The sequence below is a fragment of the Notamacropus eugenii genome, chromosome 3 (assembly GCF_028372415.1).
Source record: "Notamacropus eugenii isolate mMacEug1 chromosome 3, mMacEug1.pri_v2, whole genome shotgun sequence".
NCBI classification, from domain to species: domain Eukaryota; kingdom Metazoa; phylum Chordata; class Mammalia; order Diprotodontia; family Macropodidae; genus Notamacropus; species Notamacropus eugenii.
The window spans coordinates 69,340,843-69,360,148 of record NC_092874.1 but is presented as its reverse complement, the minus strand read 5'-3'; the positions used below and the strand labels follow the sequence as shown (position 1 = coordinate 69,360,148).

Below are 19,306 nucleotides of genomic sequence, written 5' to 3'. Positions count from 1 at the left end.
TCTCCCACATGACAGTCTATCACTAGCCTTCCCACGTGCCTGGAGTGCTCATCCTTTCCCCTTTACCTCCAAACCTCCCTGGCTTCTTTTAAGTCTCAGCTAAAATCCTATTCTCTGTAAGAGACTTCTCTTCCCACTCCCCTTCACTCTGGGATAACTCCCCCACACACACACTGTAGATTTCTTTTACATGCACAGCTGTCCTTTTGCTGTATCCCACTTTAGAATGTGAACTCTTTGAGATCAAAGGGTGTTTTTGCCCATCTTTGTATCCCTAGAGCCTGGTACAGTACCTGTCATATAATAGGAGCTTAATAAATGCTGATTGATTGATGTAACCATATTTATTTTATATCCAGTAGAATATAATGTCCTTGAGTACAGAGACGGGTTTTGCATCTGTCTTTGTATCCCCAGAGCCTAACCCATTACCTGGCACATGTACGCTCATTGAACTGAATGAACATTTCTGAAAGTTTCAAAAACTGATTAGCAAGTCTCTGCTCTCCAAAGGGCCTGGGGAGAGATGAAAACCCATGGGTTTCCCCTCTACTCTGAGCCCTCAAGACTAAGCCCTCTGTCAGCCAGGCCAGTTAACATTCTAGGCAGTTGAGCTCTTGGCTTTTTGAAGGGGTCTAAGTTCTTCCCAAACAGTTTTAGTGGCATAAGGTAGGAGGAGACCTCGAGAGCTCTGGAGCAATAATTTAAAATATTGTACTAGATCAGTATGCCATGTTTTCTTTGACTTACTTGTAAAATGACCATTAAAAACAGGAAATTAAGCCACAAGAAAAAAAATTCCAACACATTAAAATAATGTTCCTTCTCTGTCTTGAGCCCACCAAAGCCAGGAATTTTACAGGCACATTTGATGCTCTACCCTTAACTTGCCCTCCTGGGCCAAGGAAATAGAAGGGAGCAATTTTATACATGAGAGTTGAGCAAGAATTTCCATCCACCAAAAGACTGAGCCTAGGAAGGAGTTTCCACTGTGGATTTGAATGATTAGTTTCTTACTCTTTTCATTGAGTTGTTTTGAATGGCAGTATAGCTTTTTGTTGTGAAGAACCTTGAACAAACACCCTGACACTCAACTTTACTTCATGTCGCCGAGTTAGGCTTCTGCCTTAGGGATGCCAGGCAAGCTCATGAGCATGCCCATCTTATGATTTTCTAGCATTCTTCCATCACAATTCCTCATCTCCTTCCCTTCCTCTTCATTCCCACTGCCCTTCCCCTAGTCCAGGTTTTTGCTCAACCTACAAACATCTGTTAAGCGTTTGTTAGACCCCCAGCATTCTCTTAGGTTATTATCTCATTTCTAAATTAATATAGCAACCAACCTCACTGGTCTCATTTATTTTGGTTATTCTCCTCCCAGGGCTATCCTAACTTCCACTGCCAGACGTCTTCCTACCTAAATCATGACTTTCATCATGGATTCAAGAATGTACAACTGGAAGAGACTGGAATACAAGTGCAAAAATTGCTACACTACCCTCAAGAAACTTACATTTTATGAGTGTATGTGTTCTTAACTTAGATTCTTGGGCATCCATAAACAAAGATGGGAAAAAAAATTACATCTTTTTTTTCCACTATCTTCTAACTGAAATTTAGAGTTTTCTTCCATTATAAACGTAGGCAACAAACAACAGAAGTATTAGGCTTCACCAGGCTGTCGAAGAAGTCCAAGGCACAAAAAAAAGATTAATAATTCCTGTACTCACTGCGGTCTGCATTTGCTGCCCTGACTGGTTTCAGCTCCTGGGAACAAACCCCTCCCAGGTTAAGTTCATCATTTTTAATCTCATCACCAAGCTGCCAACTCAAACCTTGATTGTCACCAACCCCTTGGCCTCTTTTTCCCTCTGATTGGAGGGAACAGAAGGGCAAAGTACCAAATTCCCCTCAATGCCTTCTTTCATAGAGGGCAGGAAATGCAATCTCGGTTCATTCCACTTCTCTGCTTGCTTTCAACTCCATGAAATAAGATACCCACATGCCATATATCCCCTAAAACTTCTCCCCCCACCTTCTTGCCTCCTTTTGTATGTTGTCCCCTTTAATGAGACTGTAAGCTTCTTGAGGGCAAGGACTAACCTCTTAATTAATTGTAGCCTTAGTACAGCGCCTGGCACCTATAGGTACTTAATAAATGTTGATTGGATTGTACCCGGGGTATAAGTAAATATAGGACGTATGTGAAATAAACATAGCTAGTATTTAAAACTATGATGCTAGAAGTCACAAAGGGGTCATAATCTGTGTTATTAGTACAGAGTCAAGGCTCTAAATCAATAGGGAAATAAACATACAACATATTGTGGAAAAGTTTCCATCAAAAGCAGCTTTATTTTATTTTATTTGGTATTTAATAAGTAAGAAATTGACTAGAAAACTCCATTCTGTGAAATCCTCATTCCCTAACAATGTGTCAGTACTTTAAGGATTTTGTCAATCTGTACATTCTTTCTACTGGCATAGATCACAACTCCTTACCTTACAAGACAATCTCTGTGTGTTGCAGGGACCAACAAATCGCCTTGAGTTCAACCTTCTCTAGCTGGGATGAGCCACTCCCAAACCACCAGTGCTGGTCCTCAGACAACAGGCATATAGTCAATCTGTCATTAGACTTGTCCTTGAAGACTTTCCAGCTTGGTAGGGACTGCCAGAGCTTGAGCTCCATTGGTCTAAGAACTCAAGGTCACCTCCATACAGTGATGAGGTATCGTCAATAAGCACTGCTCAATAATAAGTGGTATAGTAGATAGGGCACTGGGCCTGGACTCAGGAAGACTCATCTTCCTGAGACCAAATCTGGCCTCAGACACATACTAGCAGTGTGACGCTGGGCAAGTCACTCAACCCTGTTTCTTGTCTGAAATGAGCTAGAGAAAGAAATGGCAAACTACTCCAGTATCTTTGCCAAGAAAACCCCAAACGGACTCACAAAGAGTGGAACACAACTGAAAAATGACTAACTATATTGTGGCATGCTATCACATACTTCTTTGTAGATGCGTTACCTAGAATCATGTTGGATATGCAGTCTATGATCAATAAATATCTGTTGAATGAATGACTAGGAACACTCTAGTAGAGCTTCTCAGAGTTTGGTCCAAGGAAAACCACTCCTACTCTCAATTCCAAAATTAAATACTCATCCCAGAAACAAAAATGTTGTGACATGTGAAATGCATGTATTGGTATATTGGGGTGGTTAACCTAGTTTCAGTTCACCTGGTAAGAGTCAGTCTTTATACTCGGCCATCAATATGCCTTGTACATGGGCCATGTACTAAAATTCTTTATAATCCCTATCGAACCAAACACCAAATTAAGAACCTAGATGACACTTCATGATTGGTAACCAGCAGTATTCTTGACTTGAAAGTTTTGTTTTTAACAGGAACCCTTAGCTCAGTCCTCTTTGCTGAGGAAGACCTTACCAAGGAATATGACTTCAATACATAACTAAGACTCTCTCATGATATTTTACATATTTTTCATTGTATGGTGCTGAAGTCATTCAAATTTCAAGCATTCACCTGGACCCATGATACCAACAATCTGTCTATCCCACAGGACTACCCCATCACCAGATATTTTAAAAAAAGAAATAGTTCCAAAGTACTTGCATTTCAGAGACAGTCTGGAAACAAAAGCAATGGGAAATAGAAGAGAGGAATTTTTGCCTGTGTTCACATTTAACAAAGCAAAAACCAGTTTAACCATTTGGTTTCATTTTTTTTCTTGATCCCCAAACATAATTGAACTCTGTACAATAGGAATGAAAACCAGAGTTCCTTACTCATTATTCCTTAAATCTATTCCAGCTTCTTCCTTGAATGGCAGGATCAAGTTGGCAGTGAGACATCTGGGAAACCCATCACAGTGGTACTGAGCACCCCTAAAATACTTGGGTCTCTCAGGAAAGAAAACCATGTAAATGAGAAGAAAATGTATCATTCAAAAGGCCCTAGGCAAGCAGCTTTTCAGAAACAATTATCTCATGCAAACTGTAGATACATAGCTTTTTTTCCCCTCCTTTTGGCAAGGGAGCCTTTAAAAAAAGTGATTTACTGTTGCCTAATAGGATTAAATTCTTAACTGAAGCATTTTTGTCTAATCCATCCACTACTTTCTAATCCCTTGTGAGTCAGAGAACCTAAGGAAAAGCTTCTACTTTGAATCAAAAGCAAGTCTTCCATTCAACAAATTTAAGAGTAGACCCCATGCTCCTCCCCCAAAGTACCCCTATTCTGATGTGACACTGGATGTCAAATTGACAGCAAATTTACAAGGACAACAGGGTAATCTCAAGAATGTAAAGTCATCTAAGGTCCTCCTTTAGATCCTTGGTCCAGACACTATCAACTGGCCAACCTTGTCTTCTAGCTTGGCTCTTCTGCCTGGTTCCATCTGGCCCACAATAATATTTATGGGATCTTAAAGGGTTCACTGCAATGTGAACCAGAGTGGTTTTGTTTTCCATAATATTGATTTTGCTTTGAAAGTTCCCAGGAAAAATGCATTTAGGGTAAGGGTTAGATGCCTGGCATATATTAGGTGCTTAACCAATGTTTATTGAATTGAATTTATTGAATTATTGAATAAAGCATTGTAGGGCAATGGGAGAAATCAGGAGTCAGAAAACCTAAGTTCAAATCCCAGCTCCAATATGAGCTTCCTGTGTGATTTTACATGTCTAGGCTTCTGTAACCTCATCTGTAAAATGAGGGGTTGGATTTTCTGGCTTCTAACGTCTCTCCCAGGTCTAAAACCATGATGCAATGACTAGAAGATCCTGTTATCTGTTTCAGTTTGAAATCCATGATTTTCAGATTAGGACCAATGCACCATTCCTCAGTATAAGATACTGTTAAGAGACAGGACAGTGAAATATAAAGAATATAGATCTAGAGGAAGACCTCACTAGCCTAGTCATGGGAACTTCCACTACTTTCTACTTGACCTAGATCAAATCACTTAACCTCTCTAAATTTCAACTGTATTACTGTGAGCTGTTGGCTATTATCATCCTACAGGCTTGTTGGGAGAATTGCAAAACTGCAAAAAGTACTTTGAAATCCACCAAGTTCATCAAACCATCATCATGATTATTACTGACATTTCCATGGCACCTTCATATAGACATTATTACCTTCCATTCCAAATCCTAGTCTCCTAGAAAGTGGTTAAAATCTCCTTCACTTAGAATAAATACAAAGTATTTATCTTAGTATTATCTCTTGTATAGAGTATCCACCCTAATAAATACCAGTTATCTCTGGTCCTCTGGACAAGCCTGTGGGCCTATAAAAATAATATTAATGTTATTTAGTCCTGGGTTATCAGAGGCTTTTCTGTTTGGCAGGTGTTATAGCTCTGTTGGCATAAGATGAGACTGTTAGACAAGGTCAATGTTTTACAGAAATATTTATTTCTTCAGCTGAGTAGGAATTTGTACAATTAAATCACTGGAAAGATCTTCATGGATATATGATATAAGAGCATGCTTTCCCATGAAACTTCCTGGTATTAAGAACCAAACTGGATACCTATAAATTGGGAAGCATTCTTGTGTCCTAGCTATACAATAGAAAGAGGAGTAAGTAGTTCATGGTTTTAATGTCTTGCTGGAGATCAAGTTCATGGCTTCTCCATCACTTTTTCAACATGCTCTATTGAATATTCAGCATATTCAGGCATACTCAGCATGCCTCCTGCTCTACAAATGATAAGGATACTTGTCAGACTTATAAGTACCTAAGTAACTGAACATCTGCGGAGTGCAAGCATCTCCACAAAAGAGGACCCCCAGATTGCCAGGCCCTAAAAGGATCTCAGGCTACTGGTCCTCCTCCTCTGTTCTGCCCTTCCACCAAAATTCCCCATCCCTTCCTGCAAAGCACTGTGATAAACAGGTTACCTCCCAGACCACTGGGAAAGGTGTGGCTGTCCTCTGATTAATTAGGCCCTTAATAGATTTCCCAGAAACCTGAGCTGTCTTCACATCCCATGTCCCACCAAGGTTCTTCTCTAACAGGTGAGTCACTAATTATAAGATAATTACAACTCCATGATAGGCTTATACCCATTTCCTTATGAAAATACAGGTTTCTATCCCTATAACCACAGCTGGTTGAAAATATATGCTATTGCAGCATATAACTGGAACTGGTCAAAAGACTCAACTCTGAGTAGCCATAGTAGATGTAGTGTGCATATTTAAGAGAATAAAGTCTTCCCTTCGTCAATGGGTCAACTTAAAGAGATGTTTGATGAACTAAGTGAAGTGAACAGACCAGTAACATCAACATTATACAATGCCTAACTTTCATAGACTTAACTCTTCTTAGCAAAACAGCAATTTAAGACAATCCGAAAGACTCCTGATGGAAAAATGCTGTCCACAGAGAGAAGGTGGGGGGAGAATTTGGAACTCAAAATCTTATAGAAGTGAATGCTGAAAAACTAAAAGTTAATTAATTAAAAATAAAGTGATACGTGTGTGTGTGCCTTATGTTATCATATGGCAGAGATGTTATTTTCAAACACTGATATTTTCCTTTATCACAAGAAATATAAAATCACAGTCACCATTCACCATTTCAGACTAACTGGGGAGAAGACTAGTCAGAATGGCAATATTTTAAAGGAATACAGTTCAACAAGATTAATAAATAATGGTAGTAGAGTATAAGCTATTTACAGACAGGACCTGGTTTATTTTTTCTTTGTCTCCCCAGTAACTAGTATAGTTTCCTGTACAAATAATCCCCATACCAAACATTTGTTCAACTGAATTGGATATTTAGTGGAGATACTTAGGTAACCTGTTTTAATAAATAAGAATGACTTTTAATTACTGAAAGTTATGCTAACTCGATGACTGTTCCCAGACTTGCTAGACAATCAATGTTAGGGAAGGAGTCACCCATTGTGCAGCCTTGTATTAGATGCTGTTTTCCACCTACCAAGACACCCCTCTGCAGTTTCTATCTGAAAATTGTCCCATCCTTGCTACCTTGGGGATAGCAACTGAGATGCAATGGCCCCTTTGCTTTTGCTGACGTGGACCTATCTGATTTGTCTTTATTTCACGCAGAAAGTGATGGATACAAGTTAGCCCCATCTTGAAACCTTTGCTGATCTCCAGCGATCAGGCCTTCAATGTATTGCTACCTGGATATACTTTTAATAAACTTTTAAATTTTCTTTGTCCTGAGTTTTGCCTCCTTAGTCAGGGCAAAAGGCCAAACAAAGAACTTTCCTTTTATTAGCATCAAAGACTTGTATGTGAATGATGACCCTAATGGACTTGAGAACCTCCAGCTTCTCTAAATACTTTAGAGCTCCTCCCTAAGCCCTTGCTAAGCTATTAGTTAACTTTAAACATGTTCTCCACAAATAACAACAAAAACAATAATAACTTGCATTTATAGGCTTTGGGGTTTAACCCTGGAAGTGCAAAAGTAAATTGCAAGGAATCTTCTCTCTCCCCCCCTCCCTTTTTTCTAATTCATCATGAATTCTGGATTTGTGAGGTCTGAGTTAATGACGTTTGGTTGTAATTTCACTAATAAGACCCAGGAGACACCATCCTGATAGTTTGATGTCAGGCTCCTGAGTCCCCATGAAGTATTTATCAGCGTATCTAAGGCATGTTCTGCTTTGTGGAATACATGAAATTACTAATCCTTACATCTTTTTATGACACAAAATAAAAAACCCACAGATTATGAACACCAGATTCTTGTACATTGTTCCTGCCTCCTTTCCCTTCCCCCCTACCCCCCTTCAAGCAGAGCTTTATAGGAAAGGCTTCAAATGCCTTGGTGATAATGCATTGCCCTGGAAAGAAGCAAAAAACAAAACAGAGCACAAATCCGCAGATATCACCATGCCAAGACACCGCAGGGAACTGGCCACAGTGGCAATCGGAGGCTTCTGTCTGTTTCTCGGATGCCCAGCTCCCTTACCAAGGCTAATCACAACCCCTGGCAGCCAGCCTCCTGCCAACCCCTTCCTTCCAAAGGGACTTTTGTCGCTAGATCCTCCCTGGGCTGATGTCTTCCTAGAGCGGTCCTGGTCCCCGGTGCCCGCTTACGGAAAGCTCCTGGTTGTTGGTCCATTCAGAGAGAACCATGATACCACAGGTGGCCTCTTGACTCGCCAGCGAATCTTTGCTCCAAGTCACCAGCCTCCTTCTCAGGGCAAGACAGAAGTCAGGGCAACTTCCACGCCCGAGCACGCTCTAAGGGCTGCACGGCGCCTGCTTGGGTGGAACGAATTGCTCTCCTCTGCCCCTTCGAATGCGGGAAGTCTTCACGTGCTTGGTTGGGGTCGACATCTCCCCGTAACTCCCCCACAGGTCTGAGGCCTCTTGGTTACTGTCAAGCTGGTTTAGTCCGTTTGCTGAGACAGTTTACCGGAGTGTGGCCACGGCGTATGCTCCGACTTCTTGGAATCACAGGTGAGAACTGGGGAAATCGGGTAGAAGCTAAAGGTGGGTGGCAGCCCTACCTGGGCTCAGCGAGCCCTGGCACCTGAGGGGCTGGTCCTCCTGAACACCCCATCCCCTCTAACAACAGCTTGTTAGCACTTGATTGGCTTACGGATGCTACTCAAACGACAGATCTGAGAAAGTGGGAAAACAGTGAGTGGGTCTGGAGCTGGGTTTGAAGGAGCACAGTGGAGCGCTCCAGGGCGCATCAGTCAACAAGCGTTTAATCTTGCATAGGCCTTGGAAAGCCGAATTCAATTGACCTAAAGGCAGACAGCCACTGGAAATAAAAAGACCAAAAAACCCCAAGTACAGCCCTCAAGGAGTTTATTCTCTGCTAAGGGGAAACCACTTGTTTGTTACTGTGTGTTAATCCATGAACAAGGAGGTGATTTCCATATTTGAATAAATTAACGTAATTTATGAGAGGAGCAATAACATGGGGGGAGGGGAGACATAAATTAGGAACAGTTTTTTGTAGCAGAATGGGATTTTTCCTCCAGCTCTCAGTGGATGCTGAGGATAGACTCTAGAGACTTACATCTGATTAATAGACTCAGTGACAGAGGAAAGGACATTACGGCAAAAGGGGTTTCTGCTTAGTCCTTCAGCTCTTGACTCCGCTTTCTGGCAAGCAGAGGAGCAAGAACCAGTGTTCTATCCTTTTAGGCAGGTCTGGGGTGACCTTTGGATAAGCAAAGTGAGAACTCCCAAGTTCCTTTTCACCAACACCACCAGCACCAGCACCACCACCACCAGCAGCTGCACCAGCACCAGCACCACCACCAGCAGCACCAGCACTACCACCAGCAACACCAGCACCACCGCCACCACAGCCACCAGCACCACCAACACCACCACCACCACCACCACCACCACCACCACCACCAGCACCAGCACTGCCACCCGCCACTGCCACCAAGACCTGTCATCTTCTCTCTCTGTTTGTATCCGGAAAGCTGCATAGTCCCTTGTTCAATGCAGCTGGACCCAGGGGAAACAATACAATTTCATCCTAAGTGGAGTAATGGTTGTAGGTCTTAGGGTTACCATTAAGAACTTTCACTTCAGTTTATAGAAGTTGCTTTTGATGAATCTGTACCTTTATTCTGAGATTCTCTATGCTTCAAAATCCTCATTAAATAACCTATCTGTCCACCTCGTAAGAAAATTATTTGTTTTTATTCAGTAGAGTTCAGTCAACCCAGTGCTCAACCTTAAAAATCCCTAGAGCTGCTGATGAGGGCAAGGATGTGAGTTGGGCCAAGAAATCTTCTTCATGAGCCCTTTCCATGAGCCCTTAACAATTCTGTGATAGGGGCAGCTAGGTGGAACAGTGGATAGACTGCCTGGCTTAGACACAGAAAACTCATATTTCTAAGTTCAAATCTGGCCTCAGATACTTCCTAGCTGTATGACCCTGGGCAAGTCACTTAACCCTGTTTACCTCATTTTCCTCATCTGTAAAATGAGCTGGAGAAGGAAATGGCAAACCTCTCCAGTAACCCTGCCAAGAAAAGTCCAGTGGGGTCACAAGGAGTTGGACACAACTGAAACAACAACAGAATTTTAAAAGGGAGCGAGCAGGGTTGCTTCCACAATACAGCAGCAGCCTTCCAATTCAGCAACTAAAACATAAAACCCAAACTACAAAGAGGTCCACATTTTGTAGGGAAAAAAGGGGAGTCAGAGAAGGGAAGAGGGTCCTAGAAACAGGTCGGAGTTTCTAGAAAGAAACAAGGCAACATCCTTTACTGTATTGTCTGTACTGCTGTCATCTTTCTGGTTTTGGAGTGGAGAGGGTTAGAAGTCCTAGCTCCATCACTTCACTATCTCTGAGACCACGAGCCTTCCCTGACTCTGTTTCCCCATTTGTAAAATGGGGTTATCTTGTTTCACCTGTGCTTAGGATGGTGCCTGACACATAGTAGGTGCCCAAGGAATGTTTCCTGATTGATTAGTACCACTTTCTACGTGGTTTTCCTTGATCCCTCTAGATCCTAGGGCCCTCCCTCCCTAAACTACTTTGTCTTCATTTTGCATATGTTCTGTGCATTCTTATATATTTACGCATTACTTACCCTGATAGAATATGAGTTCCTTTAGGTCAGTAATTGTTTTGGTTTTTGAAATCCTTGACAATATGCCAGTCAGCAAGCACTGACTAAGCTCCTGTGATGTGCATGAGTTGGTAATGTCTGTCATAGACTCCAAACTTCAGAAATCCTTGTTGACTGATTAACACACCCTTCAGGAAAGCACCTTGTAAATCTTTAAAGCATTAGAGAGATGGGAGCCATTGGGATCGGCATTATTATTATCATTAATTGTTGTCTTAACCTTATGAAAAATGAATAAAGGTGAAGCTTCACTTCATTTGAAGCTTTTATTTCAAAAACAGTTTGGACATTTATCAGCTATGATACCAATAAATAACCAAAAATATCAATAAACATTTATTAAGTGGGTACTATGTGCCAAACCCTAGGCTGAATGTTGGGGGTACAAAGCAGTCTATGCCTTCAGGAAATTTCCATTCAACCCAGGGCAAAAAACGAGTTCTGAAGACATATGAAAGTCCTACTATCAAGGGAAGTGACTCTCAGATATGAGTACCCACATGTGAACAGCGGAGTACTCTCACCTCTCATCTCCATCCATTGCCTCTGAGAATTTGGTTCAGAGGAGTAGCTTTTACGCTACAGTCAGTACTGTATGCCTTTCTTGATAGTAAATTGACATAACAGTTTTCTTCTAGACTTATTCTTTTATCTCCAACAGAAAGAACAGAAATGACCAAATATACAGAGCTCTTAAGCCTAAAGATAAAGTAAAAGAATTCTCTTTTAGCCCATTATTCAGACTTCTTGCAAATGGCCAGATAAATTCCCCAAACTTCCTGCATAATCCCTTAATCTGTTTGCAGTTCACAACATTTAGGAGCATTTGTATGGGCACCTAAATTGATTTTTAAAAGAGATCACATTTCCTAGTTAATATAACAAACCTTTAATACACAGAAATACAACTCTTAGTGTTCATAGTCTCATTCATGGTAAAAATTCATTAACACAGTCTCTGTGCAGTCTGATGTCTCAACATCATGAGTGATCATTTTTAATATACTATTTTTCATATGCTATACAGGATGTAGGGGCAGCAATAGATAGAGTACTAGGTCTACAGTCAGGAAGACCCATCTTCCTGTGTTCAAATCTGGCCTCAAATGCTTGCCCTGTGACCCTGGACAAGTAATTTAATCCTGTTTGCTCAGTTTCCTCTTCCATAAAATGAACTGGAGAAGGAAATGGTAAAACTCTCTAGTATCCTTGCCAACAAACCTCTTATGCAATCACAAGACAAGACTGAAGAATAACTGAACAGCAAATACAAGGTGTCTCAAACATCTGCACTAAGACTTTGGGGACATCCTGTACTTGATGTACCTAGGGTGGTAAAATTCCATCTTTGTCAAGTCTTGGTTCAATCAACACAGCCCCTTCAGGTTCACATGCAAACACTATGCTGTGGATCATCATATCTGAGAGTCACATTATACACTTAATGAAGATGAATGTCATATGCCCCTGAAACAGGATCTCTGATACCATTAGCTCAAGCCCCCAATCCCATAAGTTTTGCCCAATGTCTATTGCCAGGGATTTGTGCCCCAGTTTCATTTAACTAATTAACATCAATTAGCTTTTATTTTCAGCTTGCCTTTTTCTATGCTTCATTTGGTATTTTATTTTTCCTCAGTTACATGTAAAAACAGTTTTTAACATTCATTTTTAAAATTTTGAATTCCAAATTCTCTCCCTTCTTCTCTTCCCACTCCCTCTCATTGAGAAGGTAAGCAATTCAATATAGGTTATACATGTGTAGTTATGCAGGATATATCCATAATAGTCATGTTGTAAAAGAAAACAGACAAAAAACTCAAGAAAAATTAAAAAGCAAAGCAAAAATATGCTTTAATCTGTATTCAGACAGTTTTTTCTCTAGGGATGGATAGCACTTTTCTTCTTAAGTCCTTCAGAGTTGTTTTAGATCGCTATATCGCTGAGAATAGCTCATCAATTACCTTTCAAGAAGGGATATTAACTGAGAGGAAATAGTAAAAGCTGCACAAATATTTTCCCCAACACCTGAGAGTTCACTCTCCTCTAAAACACCTCAGTCCCCAGGGAGAGTGGGATGAAACCTAAAGACGATGTTATGAACATTTGCTCCACCACCTTCACTTCTGTATTCAGCATAATGGCCTTATGACTGGCCTTAACCCCCTACTCCCATGTAGGATCTGGGTTGCTGCCTTGTTAACAAACTCTGTCCTGGACTCCCCACATTGGGCTTGTAGCTTACTCTCCCAACCTTTTGAAGCTCACAGGGTCATAATCTTCCATAACATCCCTTTACCTAAAAGCAGGTAAAAACAAATACACAGAGACAGAGGGTAGGAGCCAGCGTTCACAAGCAACTTGACTCAAGGTGGAGAAGGCCCCAGGCATCTCCCCAACCAGAGGCTTCCTGTACATCGCTCTCACTTGAACAAATCCAGTCAGGAAAGAGAAAATGTGCCAGATGGTCAGTGACTTTCGAATATATCGTCGGTTTTGGCTCAGCAGTCAATCAAACAGGCTCCTTTGCTTCATGTGAAAAGGGGCACAGAAATAGCCAGGATATCCATGTATCCTCTGAATTAGAGATCAGGGATCTTTCTTAATTCTGGCTTCCTCTAAAGATTTGCAGAGCGCAGAGAATGCTGTCCGTGCTTTGAGGATGGGACTTCTGGTAACCAAGTCCCAATCTCATAAGGATCAAAGGTCTAGAGCTAGAAGACACCTCAGAGGCTTCATTTTACAAATGAGAAACTGAGGCCCAGAGAGATCACAGAGATCACAAAGCCAGCATTTGAACTCAGGTCCTCTGATTCTTCTCTTTCTACTGACCTGTACTTACTAGCTACGTGACCCTGGGCAAGTCCCTTGACTCTCTAACTCCTTTATCACTTCCCTCGTGGAGTTATCTAGAGATGATTTCTGACATTAATGTGTGAAAAGCAGTGCTGTTTAAGTCAATAAATTAATACTTTTTTAAAAAATGAGCCTGTTAGAAATGTTAAGCTGTATGAAAATAAGAAAAATACCAACTCATTTGGTCGTAAAGAAGCTAAAATTTTCTTTCATGTTAACAGAGAAAAGTGATTACAGTATTCTGAGATAATCCCTAGCCCTTTTTTTGGCCAAGGAACTGAAAGGTCGCCTGACCTGGAATGTCAGGAAAGAAAGATATTTTTTAATTAAGAAATACATGCACAAAGCAAAATTCCTTTGGCATAATTTTACTTAAAGAGTCTCTAAGCTAGACGGGCAAAGCCGAGAGGCCTATGTAATCTTTAATAACACAAATTTTTCAGAATGCTGGTGCTTGCACTGGTTGCCCGCAGCCTCCTGGAGAGAAAAACTACTAAGGAAATGAAGATTGACCCTGGATGCTTGTGGCAAGGAGAGGCAGTCTGTAGAGGAGAAATCCTATTATTCAGTAACTCATATGAAATTAGATTTGGAACTAGAAGGGGACCTTAGAGATCATCAAGTCTAAGCCCTTTCTTCACTTTACAGAGGAAGAAACTGAGGTCCACATGAGTTGGACACCTCACCAAAATGTCTTCTGAAGTCACGTGCTACCCTCATTATACGTATAGCCTCTATAGGTAAGTACCAGAAAATGAAAAGGAGGGAGTCCAGGAGATTCTAGTGGGGGAGGCAGTGAATGTGGAGTCCCACAGTCCATCTTACTGGACACCTTCAAGGTCCTGACCACATTGCCCTGCCCTTCTCTGGGGACCCAGTTCCTCCAGCATCCTCTGAATGAGAGAACTGCTCCCCTACCTACGTTAATGCTGAAGCCTAATGCATGCAAAGAGGAAAGCTGTGGGAATAAAGCATGGCTTTTCAGAGTGGGCAGGGCAGCGAAGATCGCTAGTCCAGAGGATGCCAACATCTCAGACTCTGGCTGTCCTCCTGGAAGTGGAGGCCTTGGTTTGTGCCACTGAGACATTTCTATTTTGAGACCGTCTGCTCAAAAGATGAGGTTGCCACATCAGTGAGGGCCGGCTGGGGCCTTTTTTTTCCCCTCCTCTCTTCCTCCCACTTGTACTCCAGCCATTAATTCAAAGCATAGCTCGGCTTCTCCCTTCCCACTGGGCCTTTCCTATCAGCATCTGCATGTGCAAAATAAACCTTTCCATTTGGAAGATTATCTGACTCAAGACCACTTCGAGTTCTGTTGCCTTGAATCCATTTTAAGAGTCTGTCTAAGTAATCTAGCCAAGATGGGCTTTAGCACATGGGCTAACTGCCCACCTCAACCCCTCACTAAACTGCAAAAGGGCTTGATTTTCAACAGGGCAATTTTCACTCAGCTGTTCAACTACTCTTGTTCTCTCTTTTTAATCATTTGGACTATGAAGTAATTAGAGGGAATGACATTCCTGAGTAAAAATACCAGCAGAGCTTTGTAATTCTAATTCATACATATAGATCATTGTAAATGCTCATATTAACACCAATCTGGGATGGGAGTTCAATGCTAATTACAACCCAGACCCCTGATTTTTTTAAACACCCACATTTCCACAGGGCCTAAGATGATGGGTTCTAATCACCCCCATTTCCTACCCCCCCATAAACCCATCTGGGACTTCCTTCCCCTCAGCTTCCAAACCACCACTACCCCCAACAGCTCAATTCAAAAACAGTCATTCATCAAATCATTGCTCAGGCAAAGTAAAATAATGTTTTGGGAGGGGAGGGGGAGGAGTAGGGAATGATAATTATATTCCTAATCACATGTAATTTTAGAGAAAATGAGTAGATGTGAGAAGTAGCAGTTTTCTTTTTGTCTCATATATAATTCCACAGTCTGGGGGCACCCCTGTTATCACCTGGGTGACTCTCAAAGCTACCCCAAACTCAGTGGCCAACCTACTAATTACCACTGCTTAAGAAAGAGAAGCTTATTCATTCCCCAGCCTCTGCAGCCAGTGAGACAAAAGTATCATCAGCTCACTCCCAAGTCCCAGAGATCTTGATAACCATCTCCTTTCTTCAAGGTTCTCAGTCTTGTGGAGTGATGATTCAGATGATTCAGGAGACACACAGGGACCTAATAGAAATCAGGATCATTTGTTTAAGGCTAAAGGGGACTTTAGAGATCTAGTTCATTACAGGTAAGGAAACCGAGGCCCCAGATATAAAGTGATTTGCCCAAGGTCAAAGAGACAGTGGTCAGATAGAGGCAGGATTGGAGGATTTGCTAATTCCAAATCTGTAACACTTTCCACCACACTTTGCTGCCCTCTAAACTGCAAGCATCTCATTATGGCAAGGTGCAATTTCAGATATGTTCCCATTATTGGCCTGGTGAATACAATCTCTCTGTAATTAAACAGGCCTAGACCAATTCTTACCTCCTCAAGGAAGCCTTTTTCAGGTTCCCAAGGTCCTAAGTATCTCTTCATCCTTGATCTTCTACAATAGTCTCCAAAGTAGGACCATGATGTCACCCAAGAGGAGCTATGATCTGACTTCCAGGAGTACGTGATAGCCAATCAGAGGATGAAAAGACAAGTTACATCCCACCCTCACTAAGATAGCCAGTTGTGGACTCATCTCCCACACAACCACCACCACTCCACTCAGTTCCTCTGCCAAGCAAGCGCCCAACTACCCTTCCTCTGATTAGAGTGTAGGACCCTTAGGGCAACCTAAACTAAATGCTTACCCAGCTTATCACCTTTCGCCTGAACTATTGCAATAACCTCCTGGCTGGTTTCCCTTCCTTAAGTCCATCTTCCATACAATAGCCAAAGTAATTTTCCTAAAGTGTCGGTCTTACCATGTCACCATCCTACTTAATAGACTATACTGACTCCCTGTTAAGTCTAGGACCAAATATTGTTTCGACTTTTAAATTGCTCCATCCTATTAAGCTTTTATCTATTTGTCAGGTAAAAACATACCTTGACTATTCACTAAATGTGAATAAGGCCTGGGGACCTCAATAGGTACAACAAGAAATCTATTCAGATTGACTTAGAGACATGTCCATACCGTCCAGGGCCTGTACAAAGCCATCAGTCTTGGAACCAAGATATCAGAGTGCCCAGCAGCAGAGAGGAGACTGAGCTGTCTCTATTTGGTTTGGAAGATTTTAGACTTCCCATATTCCTTTTGGTATCCCAGCAGGGTCTTCAGAATAGTTGGAAACAGTACCTGCATCAGGAGTCAAGGACAGATTGCCTGTCTGTCTGTCTATATTCATCCTTTGTTTTCAAAGAGGACCATGACATCAGAGAAATGATGACATGACTTGCACTTGACTTTGATTTGAGCGAGGAAGGACTGTGCAAGGTCACCAGACTCACTTCTCCTCCAGAGCCATCTGGATCCAGTGACCAGATATTCATCAGGATGAGTGGAGAAGGCCTAGAATGAAATGGGAGACCTTGGCCTATTCAGGTAGTCACACAGAGTGAGGTAACACCCATTCAGTGAATAGGCCTCTTTAAAAAGTAATCAGGGAATGGCCCCTTTAATGAGCAAAAGAAAAAAATAAGTAAATCAAGGTGGAGGAGAAAGAGTAACAGTTACTATTGATAATCACTCTGAAGGTAGGAGGGAACCTGAAAAGAGCCAGTAAGTGGAGTTTGGGCAGGGACAATGTATGGGTTTGAGATTGCACTGGGTTTAAGGTTTTGGGTAGGAAAAGAAGAAAGGAAGGAAGGAAGGAAGGAAGGAAGGAAGGAAGGAAGGAAGGAAGGAAGGAAGGAAGGAAGGAAGGAAGGAAGGAAGGGAGGGAGGGAGGGAGGGAGGGAGGGAGGGAGGGAGGAAAGGAAAGGAAAGAAAGAAAGAAAGAAATCTGGCCTGTAAACCCCAAGTTAACTGGGGGTCCTCTGGCCATCCAAATTTACCTTCCTTTGGACCGGAGAAGGAAAGCATAGCGCAGAAGGGAGTGAATAAGCTGAGCTACCCAGCTAGCTGAGTCCCCATTCAGGCAGCTCTACTCACAGGTCTGTGTTCCAAGGACAAACTACTTGAGTCCAGGAAAGAGCCGAGCAAGAAAGCTAGATTGTACCTACATTATTAGCATTCCAGCAACAGGACTTTCAGGAGCTGTGAGCTACCCCTGGACCGCATGTGCTCTCTTAGCTTAAGCCCACCTTCTCTTGGACTCTTTGTGTACTTATGAGAGCGTGTGCCCCAGACTTCACGAGTACATTTTATACCAGTTGTTCTTTCTATAAGTTGCTCTTACTAAATAGCCCATTCTAAAAGCTAATTAAGTCCGGCTGACTGATGTCAATCAATAATCAAAGCAGGAGAACTAACTTTTGGGGACATATAATATATAGCTCTAGAAAAAAATGCTTCTTCAATAATAAGCTTAGAGCGCTGCGGGGATGTAGTAGCCACATTCTGGGGATTCATTCTATCTGGGGGAGGAGAGGATGAAATCGTACCCCAAGAACATGTGAGCATTGATCTCAGGCTTTTAAAATTTCTATTTTTGTGTGTTCATAACGTGTATAATTACTAGTACATTAGATCAATGCATGTATGTTGTTTATAAATAAGTAAATATACGTCTGCTAAAGAATGTCTGCCCCAAAACTTTTCACCGATTGAGGCGTGCAATCGAAGTCTGGCATTCTAGAGAACCCACTGGGTCTAAACCTAGACTGACAGTACTAAAAGGGAGCTTACAGGTCATTTAACCCTTGTTTTCCTGTTTTAAAGATAAAGAAACTAAGGACTCGTTAATATTTAATTACATGCTGCCTTTTGTTTTTAGTTCTATGCCAATATCTCATATCCTTACATGCACATGGAGGCAACATGTCACAGCAGAAAGAATAACTGACTTTAGAGTCAGAGACTTGAGTGTGTGTCATGACTCTGCCACCCGGGGAACACTGAGTAAATCACTTAACCTCTCTAGGTATTTTCTCACCTGTAAAAGGAAGAGATTGAATGAAATGACTTCTAAATTCCCCTCTAATCCCAGAAGTGCAATCTTGTAGTCTCTCCAACTAGCTCTTGAGAGTGGAAATCATATTTTAGAGTTCTTCCATGGAGGCCTGAGAGAAGATTTGGATTTGAATCTCAGACACTTACTAATGGTGTAACTCTGGACTAATCATTTTGCTACCCTAAGTGTCAGTTTCCTCTTCTATGTAATAAGAGTGGTAACAGCACCTACACCATAGAGTTGTTATAAGGGTACTCTATGGCAAACTTTTTTCAACATCTCTGTATTTAAATGTAATCTCATCTTAATTGCCACAGTCTACACTGGTGGGGACCTTTCTACCAAGAAAATGAATAAAATTATTAACCCCACCTCATGAGAATGTGAAGGATCTACAGTTTCCCTCCATCACGCAGATCACAACTGGTATATTGTTAGCAGATGAGTCTTAGGCAGTTTGCCTGAGGCACACTGAAATTAACTGACTCACAGAAATTTACCCAGTTAATAAGTGTCAGGAATGAAGATTGGAATCCTGTTCTTCATAACATCAATTCTAGCACATTCTACCTTCTATACCGGGCTTCCTCCATTATTCCCATATTATAGATCCGAAAACAGAGGCACTGCAAAAGGAGAGTTTATGTTCACACAAGACAAGGACTAAACCAAAATTCAAGGTCAGCATTTCTAATGCCACGTCTTGTGTGCTACATGATACAAGAGCAGAAACCACTTTACTGCAATCTTTGCTGA

General features: G+C 41.6%; 1 long non-coding RNA gene across 1 annotated transcript; it reads left to right on the top strand.

The window, feature by feature from the left end:
- The first annotated feature begins 8,137 nt into the window (after positions 1-8,137).
- Positions 8,138-9,686, top strand: LOC140531154 (uncharacterized). Its single transcript, XR_011976288.1, has 2 exons — positions 8,138-8,485; positions 9,185-9,686. It is a non-coding gene; the product is annotated as an uncharacterized lncRNA (long non-coding RNA).
- Positions 9,687-19,306: the final 9,620 nt, after the last annotated feature.